The following is a 15,762-nucleotide window of genomic DNA, read 5'->3' as shown; positions in this document are numbered from 1 at the left end:
AGACTCCTGAGTATCTTTTTGACTTGTTCTTCCTCAGTGAAGATTTTCCCAAGTCTCTTGAGCTCATTAATGATGTTGGTGAACCTTGCGTTCATGTCTGAAATGCCCTCATCATTGTTCATCTCGAACAGCTCGTACAGTCTCATCTGATGATTCACCTTGGATTCTTTTACTTTGTTTGTTCCCTCGTAGGTGACTTCCAGCTTTTTCCAGATCTCTTGTGCCGACTCACAACCTGAGATTTTGTTATATTCTGCAGCATCGAGCGCACAGTGAAGCATATTGATAGCCGAAGCATGGTTTTGAAGCTTCTTAAGATCATCCTCTGTCCATTCAACCTCAGTTTTAACAACTGACTGGTCATCAACAACTTTCACAGGTACAAACGGGCCTTGGACTATAGATAGCCAGGCACTCATGTTTGTAGCTTGAATGAAGTTTTTCATCCTATTCTTCTAAAAGGTATAGTTTGACCCGAAGAATAGGGGAGGCCTGGTAATGGACAGCCCCTCAGGTAATATCTGAGTTGTCTGGTTTCCAGGGAGAAACCGAGTGCTGTTTTCGCCCATGGTATGGATCAACTCAAGGTTGTTAGACCTTTGGTAATGAGCTTTTAGGCTCTGATACCACTTGTTAGTCCCTTGTTTAGTTGCAAGTATAGTTCCAAGGGGGGGGGTTAGGAACTATTTAAACTTTTTAACAATTTAGGCAGACTTCTTTTTCTAAAGAAAAAGGTTTGAACAGCGGCGCTGAGTAAACAGCAAGATACTGGCTTAGTCAACAGGTGACTAGGTCAGTTCCTCAGCTTGAGTCAGGAGATAGCACTTAGAGTCTATTCCTGAACTCAGACGTTCAACGCGCACAACTCAACTTGACCTCTTTACTTGGTCAGTTTTGATTATTTAAAGCAAGCAATATAAATTAGGAGTTAAGGTTTAGAAATACTTCACTCAGCAGATTTATCCAGGTTCAGCTTCTTCTAAGCCTACGTCCTGTCCCCGGAACACTTCCGAGATTTCGAATTCTCTACTGAGCTCTTTAAAGGTAGAGCCTCAAACCTTTTACAATATCATCAATTGAGTATGACAAGAGTACCTTCCTCTATACTTCTACTCAATCCTAATCTCTCCGCTGAGTACTTAAAACCGAGTACCCAGCCTCTCCTTTCTACTTCTAGAAATGATAAAGATTTGTCCTAAACAACAATTGCTAGAACACCTTAGATGATTGAAGATCAATCACTCTAGACTTTTACACAAATGAATAAACTTGTAGTGTAAGAATTTGCTTTGCTTCTTGCTTGCAGAACTTGTAGAGATTTGGACAGCGTAATAGCTTGATCAAGTTCTGTGTTTAGTGAAGCTTGTGATGGCACTATTTATAGAGACGTCTGGCCTATTCGGTCATTTCGAATTTCGAAATAACCGTTGGAGGGAAACGGCTATGTGTCGTTGTCATCCTGACTTGCACAGAGCTCTTGGCCAATCACAATCGTGTATCTTCTGTCCTCGGTCAGCACAGCAGATGGTCTCTCCTTTTATGGTAAAGTCAACTGGACAGCATACTGTGTCGTCTGAACTTTGCTAAAAGAAGAAACACTTTGTCTGGAAGTTTTCCTTTGCCAGCTGCTGTCTTGTACGCTTTGTCGAGACTACTCAGCAGCTTCATCTTGAAGTTGTTCCCGAAGGTCTTCTAGATCCTTCCGATTGCTGAGTTGCATTTTGAACAAAAACGGCAGCGTCTTGACATACGCGGGCCGAGTGTACTGAGTTGTTTGACTTGGGCCTTGGCTTCCGTATTGGGCTTGGGCCTTCCAATCCTTATGACTTATAACATTTATACTCAACATTGAACAAACACATTAGTAGAATAAATCAACGCATTTAAACTTAGTGTGTTTAGAATATGTATTCTAATTTATACTTAAACAATTTTGTCAAATCAAAATTATGTGGAAAGGTGTTTCAACAAACTCCCCCATTTTGATGTTGGCAAAACTATTCAGCGAGGAACTCAGTATGAGCTCCCCCATGATAGTTGACCTAGTATAATTTAGCAAACTCCCCCGTAAGGGTTGAGCTACTGACTTAGTTTTACTCAAAACATTTAAAGGTTTAAATGAGTAAGTCTAAGGTCAGTTTTCAGATATAGGTCAGCTATATCAACATATTCTATTTACTCAGTATTAAGCGGAAGGTTTAGTCATATAGAGCGCACTGAGTAATTTGTTGTTCAATGAGTTCTTATCAGAATGTTTTATAAACACATAGGTCAATGTCAAACATGTTATCAGCATATCATTTAGTCAATAAATGTTACAAGTATTAAACATAGCTGATTTAATTGAAGATACATAATGACTCAGTACTTAATAACATATATCATAACTCAGGATTTGAATAAGAGATGCAAATATGATATATAGATAGAAGTCAGTAATTACACAGCAAAATTTTTATAGATAAGGCAAAATAGAATTAGATTACAAGTGACTCAGTCTAAAACTGGGCTAGCCTATCTATTTCTTTTTCTTGTGTTGCGATGACTGACTTCGCTCATGCTGAGCTCTAGCTGCATGTTCTTTCTCCCCCGTATTGTTAACTTCAGGGAGTCTGAAAGCATCAGTTAATACAGCACGAGTCAGTTCTTGGGATAGCTCCTTAAGCTTCTCAGCGCTTTCATTTACGCCATCAAAAATGGCAACTCCATTAACTGATACCTCATCGGGTACTTTGAGATCAGCAGCACTGAGCATATTTACACTGAACGCTTGAGCTTTGCCTTGCCAGATAAGAGCTTCAGTAAGGCCAGCAAAGATTTGGTGAAAGGTTTTTAAGAGAGCTGTGTCGTAATACTGACGTTGAATGTTGTTATGACGAATGTGGTTGAAAGTTTGTTGTGCGAGAGTCATCATCTCGTTCTGCTTCATTGCGTCAGTATCCATCTTTTACTTATTCAGATTAAGCAACCTTATAGCCTCACCAATTTGCTCTACTGAGCACTGACTGTACGACACCATTTGCTCGTTGGTCTTAAGTTGCTCAGTATGAAGTTGAGCAAAGAGCATTTTGATTTCAGATGAAGTGACATAGTCAGTGTTCACAGCTGACAATTTCTAGACTTGTTGATGGAGAGAGTTCAGGTGTTGCACGGTTGTCAGCTGGATCTCAGCCAACTTGGCAATTGAATCCTGCTTAGCTTGCTGTGCTTGGAAGGATATGACGACATTCAGCAGATCCTTGAGTCCCTTAACTTCAGTGAGAAGCTGAGTGACTTGGGAGAGCTGGGTGGTCTCAAGAATTGAAGATCCAGCAGCAGGAGAAGTGGAATGTTGAAGGTCTCTGATTAATGCTTGCACTGAGTCAATGATCTTTTTGCCGGACTCAGTGGCATTCAGATGGCTTTGTGAACCTTCAGGGACATCAGTATGACCGGAAGGAGGAGGAGTGAAAGGAGTAACCTGGTCAGTGACTGGAATAGTATGCTTAATCTGCACTTGAGTTGTAGGAATAGTTGATTGATCGGCAGAGAGTTGAGTTGGAGAAGTTGTAATGCGAATACTGTCTGTGCTGACGGCAGAGGTGTGTGGAGTCAGCACCATGCTTGAGGAAATAGCATGAACAGTAGATGGCTCAACCTGACTGGTTGATGTTGCAGAAGCATTGGGGTCGGCATGTTCCTGTTGAGAAGAAACAGAGGCTTGTTTTTCTAATGGCGACGATGTAGTGGAAGTGGATTGGCGTTTGAAAAACTTAAGTTTGACGGTAGAAGGGTCCTTAGTTGCCTTTGAGATGACAAAGTCAGGAAGAGTTGGTAGGTGCACAGGAGTTTCACTGACTAGCTGCTCACTGGCCTTGACCAACTTTCGCCTTCTACGAGGTGGAGTGACAGTATGATCAGGTTCTCCTGAGTGAGAAGGGGAAGATTCTTGTTGCTCAGTATGAGGCTGGTCAGCTTGCTCTTCAGCTGGATCAACAGTGTGTTGGTCGAGTACTTGCTCAACTCCAGCGGCCAACTCAGTATCGGCATGCTCAACCTCAATCTCACTGGTCGTTTCCTCAGAGTCCTCAGCGTCATCCTGACCGCTGGCTTCTTCTTCTTCTTCTTCGGTACTGTCACCGTCAAGTTCTTCCTCAACTTGAGAGATGAAGTGATCATCTAGTTGTACCTCATGTTCATCATGCTCAGCTTCTGTACTTTGACACTGGGTGAAGTGAGAGTCACCCGGTACAACGAAGTCTGTAGGTATGGCGTTCAGTGGAGTCAGTGTTGAAGACTTCTGCTTCTTCTGAGGTTGCTCCATAGCTTCCTGAGTTCCAGGCTCACCTTGCCTGCTTCTTTTCTTAGCTGACTTACCAGCTGACTTCTGCCTCTTTCCTGGAGACTCAACGTTTTTGGAAGGAGTCTCAGCAGTTTTCCTCTTGCGGGAAGCTGGGGCCTTAGTCCTTCGCCCTTTCTTTGGCTCAGCAGTTTCCTCAGCTTGGCCAGCAGCAACAGCTTTACCTTTCTTCAAGGGCTGTCCAAACTTTAAGGCTCTCAGCGAGGAAGCTGTGATCTCAGTTCCTCGAGTCTTCTCCTCACCTTCGAGATCAACCTTATGGTCAATGAGGATTCTAGTTATGAGTGATCCAAGCCGCATCGTGCCAGTGCTTCGAAGGAAACCAGCAACAAGAAAGACTGGCATGTTGATGGGGGTGTATGTCAGCATATGCCAGATAAAGCATTGCTCGAAATTGGTTGCTGATGTAGTGCAGTTGATCTTTGGGTAGATGAAATAGGTCAGCAAGTAATGAGCCATCTTCTGGTGCTGACCCATTGATGAAGCTGGGACTTCTCCTGAGTGACCCTCAGGTTTGCAAAAGTTGTGTTTATAGTCAGTTTTATCCTGATCTCCCGATCTTCTCAGCCTTGCTCCTTCAGTTTTTAGCTTGAGAAGATTTCCTATGTAGAGAGGGTTGATGAAGATGGTTTTGTTTTTCACCTCAGTGCACAGGTAGTCAGTGTTGTCATTTGCAACTTTGAGGTTGTGGTAAAACTCCCTCACCAGGTCAGGATAGGTTTCATCCCTAACCGAAAATAGCCCAGTCCATCCATTCTATGAAATCCACTCGCAGAACGGTTGTTCATTTTGCATGAAGTTTTCAGAGACCCATCTTGAGGGCTCAACTTTCCATTCGCGGACATTGTCAAAAACCTTGGAGTAGGTCCTGACCTTTACGGGTTTTTCCTGACTAGAGGTTTGGCCAGCTTGTCCTTTGCTCGGCGTAGGAGGATTTCCAGTAGGTTCATCGGAGCTAGTCTTTTGGTGGCCGGCACCGGAGACGTTGTAGGAAATCTTAGTCATTTTCAAGGATGGGGAAGGTTTAGAAGGATTTTGAGAGAGAAAGAGTTTCTTTGCCTTAGAATTTGATTAAGCGTAAAGAATAAAAAATGGGGAATTACCCATTATTTATAGAAGAAATGAGCGGTGTGGATTTAATCAAATCCATGTGTCAGTTTTGCCTCGGGATTATGTACCGACAAAGATCCTGGCATTTATGACACATACGGCGAATACGTCATCCTAGGGCTATATGCGTGCTATTGCATTCATTCTAACGGATCTAACACTCAGCGTGTAGAATACTAAGCGTTTGATATTCTGAGTGGTCAGCATTGCATAAAGGGATGATTTTTAAGTTTAAGTTTAAACTAATTTACTCACTGTGCAAGTTTACTCAGTATTTGATGTTCAGTCAGTTTCAAGAGATACTCAGCAAACAATAAATCATTCAGCATGTAATTCACTCAGCATTCAATATTCATTTAGCACAGGAATTTATTGAAGAGGATTAAACATACCAATTGCTTCTCTCAGTATGCTGAACTGCTCACGAGCCAGTGGCTTTGTGAAGATATCCGCCAGCTTCTTGCTGACTGTAGCCCTGAGCTACAAGCCTTGCTTTGTTCCTGACTACGTTTCCTTGTTCGTCCATCTTGTTCCTGAAGACCCATCTTGTTCCGATGGTCTTTTGACTCTTTGGATGAGGCACTAACTCCCATACATCATTTCTTCGAAATTGATCGAGCTCCTCTTGCATTGCGTTCATCCAGAATTCATCGTACTCAGCTTCAGCGAAATTCTTCGGTTCTTGTACTGAGACGAAAGCAACATTGCTGAGGTATTTCCTGAGTTGATTCCTCGTCATTAGGGTATTCCCAGCAGAATCAAGGATTGCACTTTCGGAGTGTCCTTTAGGAATCCTTATTTCTTTGGGTAGATTCATGTCTTGTGCTGTTCCTGTTTCAACAATCTCTGCAGAATTAGATGGGTCAGTAAAAGTAATCTTAGGTTCACTCTTACTCTTGGTCAGCCTTTTCGTGAATGACTCAGTAGCTGGTTCTGAGTCAGTGATGGTTACTGAGTTTGGATCATCTTCGGTCAGCGGCTGGTATCTACCTGCAGGGTCAGTTTTATCGAACTCTACACGTATTTACTCTTCTAAAACTTGAGTTCGCTTATTAAAAACTCTGTATGCTTTACTGTTTATTGAGTAGCCTAGAAAGATAGCCTCATCAGCTTTTGAATCAAATTTGGCTAAGCTATCTTTGGTATTTAAAATAAAACACCTACAGCCAAAGGCACGAAAGTATCCAATGTTGGGCTTTCGTCCTTTCCAAAGTTCATATGGGGTTTTCTTAAGTATAGGTCTAACTAAAGCCCTATTCAGAATATAGCATGCTGTGTTGACAGCTTCTCCCCAAAAATACTTTGGATGCCTATGCTCATCCAGCATTGTCCTGGCAATCTCAACCAGAGTTCTGTTCTTCCTTTCAACAACCCCATTTTGCTGAGGCGTTCTAGGAACAGAGAAATTGTGGTCAATGCCGCTGGCTTCACAGAATTCAACAAACTTTTGGTTCTTGAATTCTCCACCATTATCACTACGGATATGAGCTAATTTTAGGTCTTTCTCATTTTCAATTTTTCTAACCAAGTTTGAAAATGTCTCAAAAGTCTCATCCTTACTGGTCAGCAGGATAACCCATGTGTACCGAGAGAAATCATCTACAATAACCAAGGAAAACCTTCTTCCACCCAGACTCAGCGGCTGGACTGGACCAAAGAGATCCAAGTGTAGCATTTCTAACGGACGCTTAGTTGAGACAATGTTTTTACTTTGAAAAGATTGCTTGGTTTGTTTTCCAGCTTGGCAGGCATGGCATAATTGATCTTTTTGAAATTTAAGTTCAGGCAGTCCCTCAACCAATTGCTTTCTTGCTAATTTGGCCAGGAGGTCCATGCTTACATGATCAAGTCTCCTGTGCCATAGCCAGGAATTTTCTTCCTTTGTGACTAAGCATACAGTTTTTGAAAACTTCTTTTCGAGGTTTAGCATAAAGACATTGTCTATCCGAGGGGCAGTTAAGATTAACTCATCAGTTTTACCCTCGTATATTTTACATCCAGTAGCATCAAATATAACTTTTCTCCCATTGTCACATAGCTGAGCTACGCTGAGTAAGTTATATTTGAGTCCGCTGACTAGGGAGACAAATTCAATAGTAGGGTTACCTCCGACGGTTCCTGAGCCTACTATCTTACCCTTCTTGTTGTCTCCAAAACTTACGCTTCCTCCTCGTTTACGTTCGAACGTGATGAATTGAGTTTCATCACCCGTCATATGCCTTGAGCATGCGCTGTCAATATACCACATTTTTGACTTCTCGGCACATCTCAGGCTTACCTGTCTTGTAATCAGTTTCCTTTAGGTACCCAATTCTTTTTGGGTCCTGACTTGTTAGGTTCAACAGGTAAAGCATCATATTTTATTTTGTGGCGCCATACATTAATAGTGTGGCCACTTTTTCCACAGAAGTCACAACTGACTTTCTGTTTAGGACTCTTTACTGACTTGTCAGCACCCCAGTGCTGAGCGTGCCAGCACACCTTAGTGGTGTGTCCTAACTTCCCACAAAAGTCACACTGAACTCTTTGCTGGGGATTTCGTCTCTGCTGAGTACCTTGGTACTGAGTACCTTGATACTTAGTTCTCAGAGGAAAATTATTTTTGTTTGGAACCTTTAGTTGGTTCTGAATGGTTGTGACATCCTTCCTCAGTTTCTTGGAAACTGACTGGACTTCAACTACAGACTCATGAATGGTTTTCATATTTTCATGCAAAACTGAGTTGTCTTGAAGAAGGTATCTGAGGTCACTCAGTTTGACCTCTTCCACCTCATCACAACACCGGCTGATTGTTTTAATCTTTTTGTTACACTTTTTGACAAGTGTGTAAAGATCACTCAGGGCATTACCCATTTCATTTCTGAGTTGAGAGAGTGAGATTACCTCATTAGATTGCTCTTCATTATCTGACTCATCAGATTGGTCAGCATGCTCAGAAATGCATGGCTCAGCAAGTTCGTCAGCCATAAAGCATATCTTCACTGACTCGGTGGCCTCAGTTTCTGTTGATGAAGATTCATCACTGTCACTCCAAGTAGCCACCATTGCCTTCTTCCCACTTTTCTTGTCTTTCCTCAGCGTGGGGCAGTTTGACTTAATATGGCCATCTTGGTGGCACTCAAAGCATGTAATGGGCTTTGAGCTGTCCTTTCTGTATTTGCTGTCGCTTGAGTCAGCCTTATACTTATCAAACTTTTTGTAAGGCTTTTTGGAATTTTTGTCGTTCTTCCTGAACAGCCTCTTCATCTTTCTTGTAAACATAGCCACCTCCTCATCATCAGTTGAACTCCCGTCAGTGGAGTCAGCCTTCATGACAAGTGACTTCTGCTTCTTGTCATTAGATTTTTCCTTCACCTCAAAGTTCTTCATTGATATCTCATGGGTCAGCAATGAACCGATGAGTTCGTCATATTTGTAGGTGGTTAAATCCTGAGCTTCCTCAACTGCTGTCTTCTTTGCTTGCCAGTCTTTTGGAAGACTCCTGAGTATCTTTTTGACTTGTTCTTCCTTAGTGAAGATTTTCCCAAGTCTCTTGAGCTCATTAATGATGTTGGTGAACCTTGCGTTCATGTCTGAAATGCCCACATCATTGTTCATCTCGAACAGCTCGTACAGTCTCATCTGATGATTCACCTTGGATTCTTTTACTTTGTTTGTTCCCTCGTAGGTGACTTCCAGCTTTTTCCAGATCTCTTGTGCCGACTCACAACCTGAGATTTTGTTATATTCTGCAGCATCGAGCGCACAGTGAAGCATATTGATAGCCGAAGCATGGTTTTGAAGCTTCTTAAGATCATCCTCTGTCCATTCAACCTCAGTTTTAACAACTGACTGGTCATCAACAACTTTCACAGGTACAAACGGGCCTTGGACTATAGATAGCCAGGCACTCATGTTTGTAGCTTGAATGAAGTTTTTCATCCTATTCTTCCAAAAGGTATAGTTTGACCCGAAGAATAGGGGAGGCCTGGTAATGGACAGCCCCTCAGGTAATATCTGAGTTGTCTGGTTTCCAGGGAGAAATCGAGTGCTGTTTTCGCCCATGGTATGGATCAACTCAAGGTTGTTAGACCTTTAGTAATGAGCTTTTAGGCTCTGATACCACTTGTTAGTCCCTTGTTTAGTTTCAAGTATAGTTCCAAGGGGGGGTTAGGAACTATTTAAACTTTTTAACAATTTAGGCAGACTTCTTTTTCTAAAGAAAAAGGTTTGAACAGCGGCGCTGAGTAAACAGCAAGATACTGGCTTAGTCAACAGGTGACTAGGTCAGTTCCTCAGCTTGAGTCAGGAGATAGCACTTGGAGTCTATTCCTGAACTCAGACGTTCAACGCGCACAACTCAACTTGACCTCTTTACTTGGTCAGTTTTGATTATTTAAAGCAAGCAATATAAATTAGGAGTTAAGGTTTAGAAATACTTCACTCAGCAGATTTATCCAGGTTCAGCTTCTTCTAAGCCTACGTCCTGTCCCCGGAACACTTCCGAGATTTCGAATTCTCTACTGAGCTCTTTAAAGGTAGAGCCTCAAACCTTTTACAATATCATCAATTGAGTATGACAAGAGTACCTTCCTCTATACTTCTACTCAATCCTAATAACCTTTTACAATATCAGCAATTGAGTATGACAAGAGTACCTTCCTCTATACTTCTACTCAATCCTAATCTCTCCGCTGAGTACTTAAAACCGAGTACCCAGCCTCTCCTTTCTACTTCTAGAAATGATAAAGATTTGTCCTAAACAACAATTGCTAGAACACCTTAGATGATTGAAGATCAATCACTCTAGACTTTTACACAAATGAATAAACTTGTAGTGTAAGAATTTGCTTTGCTTCTTGCTTGCAGAACTTGTAGAGATTTGGACAGCGTAATAGCTTGATCAAGTTCTGTGTTTAGTGAAGCTTGTGATGGCACTATTTATAGAGACGTCTGGCCTATTCGGTCATTTCGAATTTCGAAATAACCGTTGGAGGGAAACGGCTATGTGTCGTTGTCATCCTGACTTGCACAGAGCTCTTGGCCAATCACAATCGTGTATCTTCTGTCCTCGGTCAGCACAGCAGATGGTCTCTCCTTTTATGGTAAAGTCAACTGGACAGCATACTGTGTCGTCTGAACTTTGCTAAAAGAAGAAACACTTTGTCTGGAAGTTTTCCTTTGCCAGCTGCTGTCTTGTACGCTTTGTCGAGACTACTCAGCAGCTTCATCTTGAAGTTGTTCCCGAAGGTCTTCTAGATCCTTCCGATTGCTGAGTTGCGTTTTGAACAAAAACGGCGGCGTCTTGACATACGCGGGCCGAGTGTACTGAGTTGTTTGACTTGGGCATTGGCTTCCGTATTGGGCTTGGGCCTTCCAATCCTTATGACTTATAACATTTATACTCAACATTGAACAAACACATTAGTAGAATAAATCAACGCATTTAAACTTAGTGTGTTTAGAATATGTATTCTAATTTATACTTAAACAATTTTGTCAAATCAAAATTATGTGGAAAGGTGTTTCAACATTGATGACTAGTGGAGAAATTCTGATTAGCTTCCGTCCTTGTGGGGGGCGTCGTTGGGTTCGACGGGGGGAAGCTCCGATGCCAAAGTCAGTAAGGAAGAACAAGAGAGCAAACTGAATTGACAAAGGGTAAGTGAATGTGTACCTTGATAGCCTGAGATGTAGGCTATATATAGTCATGACGTTATAACTTCCAGTAACTAGAGAGTCTCCATTAATGCCCCATTAATGGCGGTTACGGGTTACCCTTAAGTTGGCGGTTAGCTAATTGATAGCTCATTAATGGTCTTTATTGCTAGATCGGCCCAGCCGTTCCAATGGAGAATTGAGAGCTTACGGAGATCCGCCTCACAGGTTCTTCCGCGGATCTCTCTTGGTGAGTCCTGGGTGATCCGCCCGTCGGATCTCTTTACTTCGATACGCCGCGGAATTCCCGTATCAGGCGACCACCACGTGGCGTTCTTTAGGCGAATATCCCTTTTGGTCCTTGGGATAATATCACAATGTTATCAATGTGTAAGTAAATAATATTGACGGAAAATCATCCTAACAAGATATTAATGGAAATTTTCGTCAAAAATATATAAATATATTGAGTGATAGGTTGGGCTTTGAGTGTTTTTATCAATGTGTAAATAAATAAATTGATATATTTACTTTTAAATAATTTTATATCATACTATGAAAAAAATTTATATTATGTATATTTGAAATTAATATATATTTTTTAATGATAATTCAAATTAAATTAATTTTAAAAATAATTGACTACTTTTTTATAGAATTTTAATTAAAGATGAATGATTTATTTATTTTTACAAAATTCAATGATTTGTACTTTTTAGGAATTTTAATACATTTTCATATTTCAAATATTATGTGAAACAACAATAATAAAATAGCAGATTAATTAAGAAATATATTAGAATATAATAAAAAACCAAAAATTGAATTAAACTACAATTAAAATTAAATATTATATTTACGATACAAAATAATTACAATATAGGTTAAACAAAAATTGAATTAAACTACAACTAAAATTAAATATTATATCTACGATACAAAAGAATTACAATCTATGTTAAAATGGAAGCAACGTCAATATATTATTCTATAAAACTAAAATTAAATATTATATCTACGATACAAAAGAATTACAATCTATGTTAAAATGGAAGCAACGTCAATATATTATTCTATAAACTATTACAATCAATACTTTTCTAATGTTGTATATGAAGAAACTTTATCAATTCAATATGTTACATATAAAAAAAATAAAATTCGTAAGAATTAGTCACAAATTCATCTTGATGATAATTATTTTGGTTGATGGAATTTCATGATCACCAAGTATTCGAATTCAATTATTCATTCTGCTACAATAACCCAATATATCTAATTGAATCAGTTTAAGATCATGATTTCTCCTATTTTCATCTCGTAATATCTCATCAAGACATTCGATCAATTTGTTCTTCATTCTTTCACTATATAGAATTATCAACCATACTCGCAGATATCACTTATTTGACTTCATTAATATTTTCTAATAATTATATATTCTTGAATTTTGTAAGTAAGAAAAACAAACAAAAGAATTGAAAAAAAAAATGAAGGGACGAAAAAGATAATTAGGAGAGAACCATCTTCCTCTCGGGGTTTTTTTTTTAAAATAAGAGAGAATGTCGAGACATAAGCGTATAAAGAGGAGAGTGAAAATATTTTTTGCCCATTAATTAAACATTTTATTTTTTCTTAATGAAGTATTAAGTCCATAAATTAATTTTAGTTAAATAGAATTAAATCTCAATTGTAACCACTCAGTACAAAAAAAAACGTTTTATAATTAATATGTGAAATTAATTATATTAATTAGAATCATTATGCTCAACATTTGAGAATTTGAAGAGATTCAAATAATAATATTTTCTTAATTAATATTTTTCAATAATTGTCCTATGATCATATTTCATTTTCATCTGTTAAAAACTCTTGAAATACTAACAATTTTGTACGAACTATAATATAATAGTTAAAAATTATATAAACCAATGTTGCAAAAGCAATTATCTCAATATCCATAATTAATGTACATTTTTAGGATTTTGAGCATCAAAATTTATTTTTATTTACCTTGATTTTGAATTCGTATCTAGCATAATCCACATTCTTCAAGAATAAACATCTTATCAAGCGTATTAGACGCTTACAATCTCCTTGTCTAGAAAATTGGGAAAAAACAACTTCTTGATAATAATAATAATAATAATAATATAACATAATTTATATTGAAATAAACTTCATTGTAAGTATAATATTCCAATATCTCTTTAATATTTTATTTAATATGTCTCAAACTTCAATGAACAACTATCGTGTGAAACTTTATATCTATTTGTACCAAAATGCATAAAAATAAAAAATACAATCCATATCAATTAGCTAAACTCAGACTAAAAAAATGAGTGGATTTCAACATGTTCCGAATTAGAAAAATTAATCTAACTTCAATTAAAACTAAAAATTGAGTTCATAAAAAGCCAAAAATCTAAATTTTAGTTAGAGTTAACAATCAAAACGATAACACCTAGGAACATATACTAAAAAAGAATGCAAATATACAAAATCTTTATTTTAGTCATTTTGAAAAATAAATAAATAAAAAAGAAAACATGGATAAGGTAGCGAGAGGTATGGAATCTGGATAACGACAGAAATGGAATTTCATCTCTGAAAGATGAAACTATAACAACAATTGTTTAATAAAAATAAAACAACAACACAATTGAGAAAGCCAAAAATTGAGTTCATATAAAGCCGAAAATCTAAATTTTAATTAAGAGTTAGCAATCGAAATGATAACACCTAGCAACATATACTAAAAAAGAATACAAATTTACAAAATCTTTATTTTAGTCATTTTGAAAAAAAAAAGACAAATAAAAAAGAATACATGGATAAGGTAGCGAGAGGTATAGAACTTGGGTAACGATAGAAATGGAATTTCATCTCTGAAAAATGAAACTATAACAACTATTGTTTAATAAAAAGAAAACAACAACACAATTGAGAACAAAAATAACTACAACATATGAAAAAAATCGAATAATTATCTTGAGAAACATAAGAATTTCTTGTAATTTTTGACACTTTTGTATTTTCCGGTTTTAGTTGTTCATGCATCTTCTATTTCTGTCGGATTTCTTCAATTGAAGCTATCAGTTTGGAAAAAAAAAGACAAATAAAAAAGAAAACATGGATAAGATAGCGAGAGGTATAGAACCTGGGTAACAACAGAAATGAATCTGAAAGATGAAACTATAACAACTATTGTTTAATAAAAATAAAACAACAACATAATTGAGAACAAAATAACTACAACATATGAAAAAAAATCGAATTTACCTTCAGAAATATAATACTATCTATCGTGACCAATGAATATAATGGTGGAATACTATCTATCATGCTTTATATAGAAGTTTATTTGTGACTTTTGGATTTCCTTTGCTTTGTGTTTTTTCATCTTCCCGTAACTCTTGCTTTCTTTTATTATTTTAATTAATAGTCTAATAATTATTTAATATATTATAAATATAAATTTGTTATTTTTAATTAATTAAATATTTTTAATCTGATTTTTTACTACGTTGGCAACTCATCAAAAAGACCTCTAAAACACTTCTTCTCATTTCTCTCTGCTTCCGTAATTATATATAGTATAGATGTAATAAATATATAAATAATAATTTTAATTTAAATAATATTTTATTAAATTTTTTATATATTTTTTAATTAAGACGTATATGTTTAATCCATATTTTAATTTGGACCATTTTTTAATTAATTACTTAATTCGGCCTAAATTATGTAATTGACGAGATTCAGGCCGAATAATTTTACCAATTATTCTGGCATGAATGTATAATTATTTTTTCTGTAAAAAATTATGCAAAATATGAAGTTTCGAGCCGATTTAGTAATTTACCGATTATTTTGGATGAATTGGGTAATTTACCAATTTTTTTGGCTGAAATGTATAATTGTCCACTTAAACCAAAGAGTTACAGCAGCAAAAATCGTGGAAGTGGTGGGCATAAAGTTAGTGAAGTGGAATGTGTGTTAGTGGGAGAGAAAGCAGTTATGAAACTTACTTGCTGGGCATTTATGAAACTTACTTGCTAAGCAGTTGGGAACTTTCATATTTGGCAGTTATGAAACTTCCTTGCTAAGCAGTTGAGCGAATCTGGGATCTTCCTTACAAAAAGTTGGAACTTACTTTCTAAAAATGGAAAACACGTGAAATCAATGAATATCCAGTAGTTGGAAGTGGATTAAAATCAGGAGTAGTGGGGATGGAGCGGTTATATGCTCTTCGAAGTTAGTATTTAAAGGAGATTTCTTGGATGAAAAACAGAGAACTCAACACACAAACCAAACAGAATTCCAACAATTCTTCAACTGCTGCAACTTAGTTATTTTTACTTTATTCATTCATCTTTTTATTATAAGTTCTTAGTGTTGAAACAACTTTCCACATGATTTTGATTTGACAAAATTATTTAAGTTAATCCATGATTAAGGGGTAATTAAATTTAAGTGCTTTGATTTAATTGTACTAATATGTTTGTTCAGTGTTGAGTATAAATATAAATGGAAATAGAAATAAAAAGTAAGACAGGACGAAGACAGCATAAGAAAACAGCACAAGCTGAGTGGATTGTAACTCAGCGTGACAGAAGATAAGTCATCTTCAGAACAGAAGCTTAAAGATCAAGCTAATCAACGAAGCTGAG

Source organism: Euphorbia lathyris, chromosome 2 (assembly GCF_963576675.1).
Source record: "Euphorbia lathyris chromosome 2, ddEupLath1.1, whole genome shotgun sequence".
In the NCBI taxonomy this organism is placed as follows: Eukaryota; Viridiplantae; Streptophyta; class Magnoliopsida; order Malpighiales; family Euphorbiaceae; genus Euphorbia; species Euphorbia lathyris.
The sequence above is the reverse complement of the archived record's forward strand: the minus strand, read 5'-3'. Positions refer to the sequence as shown.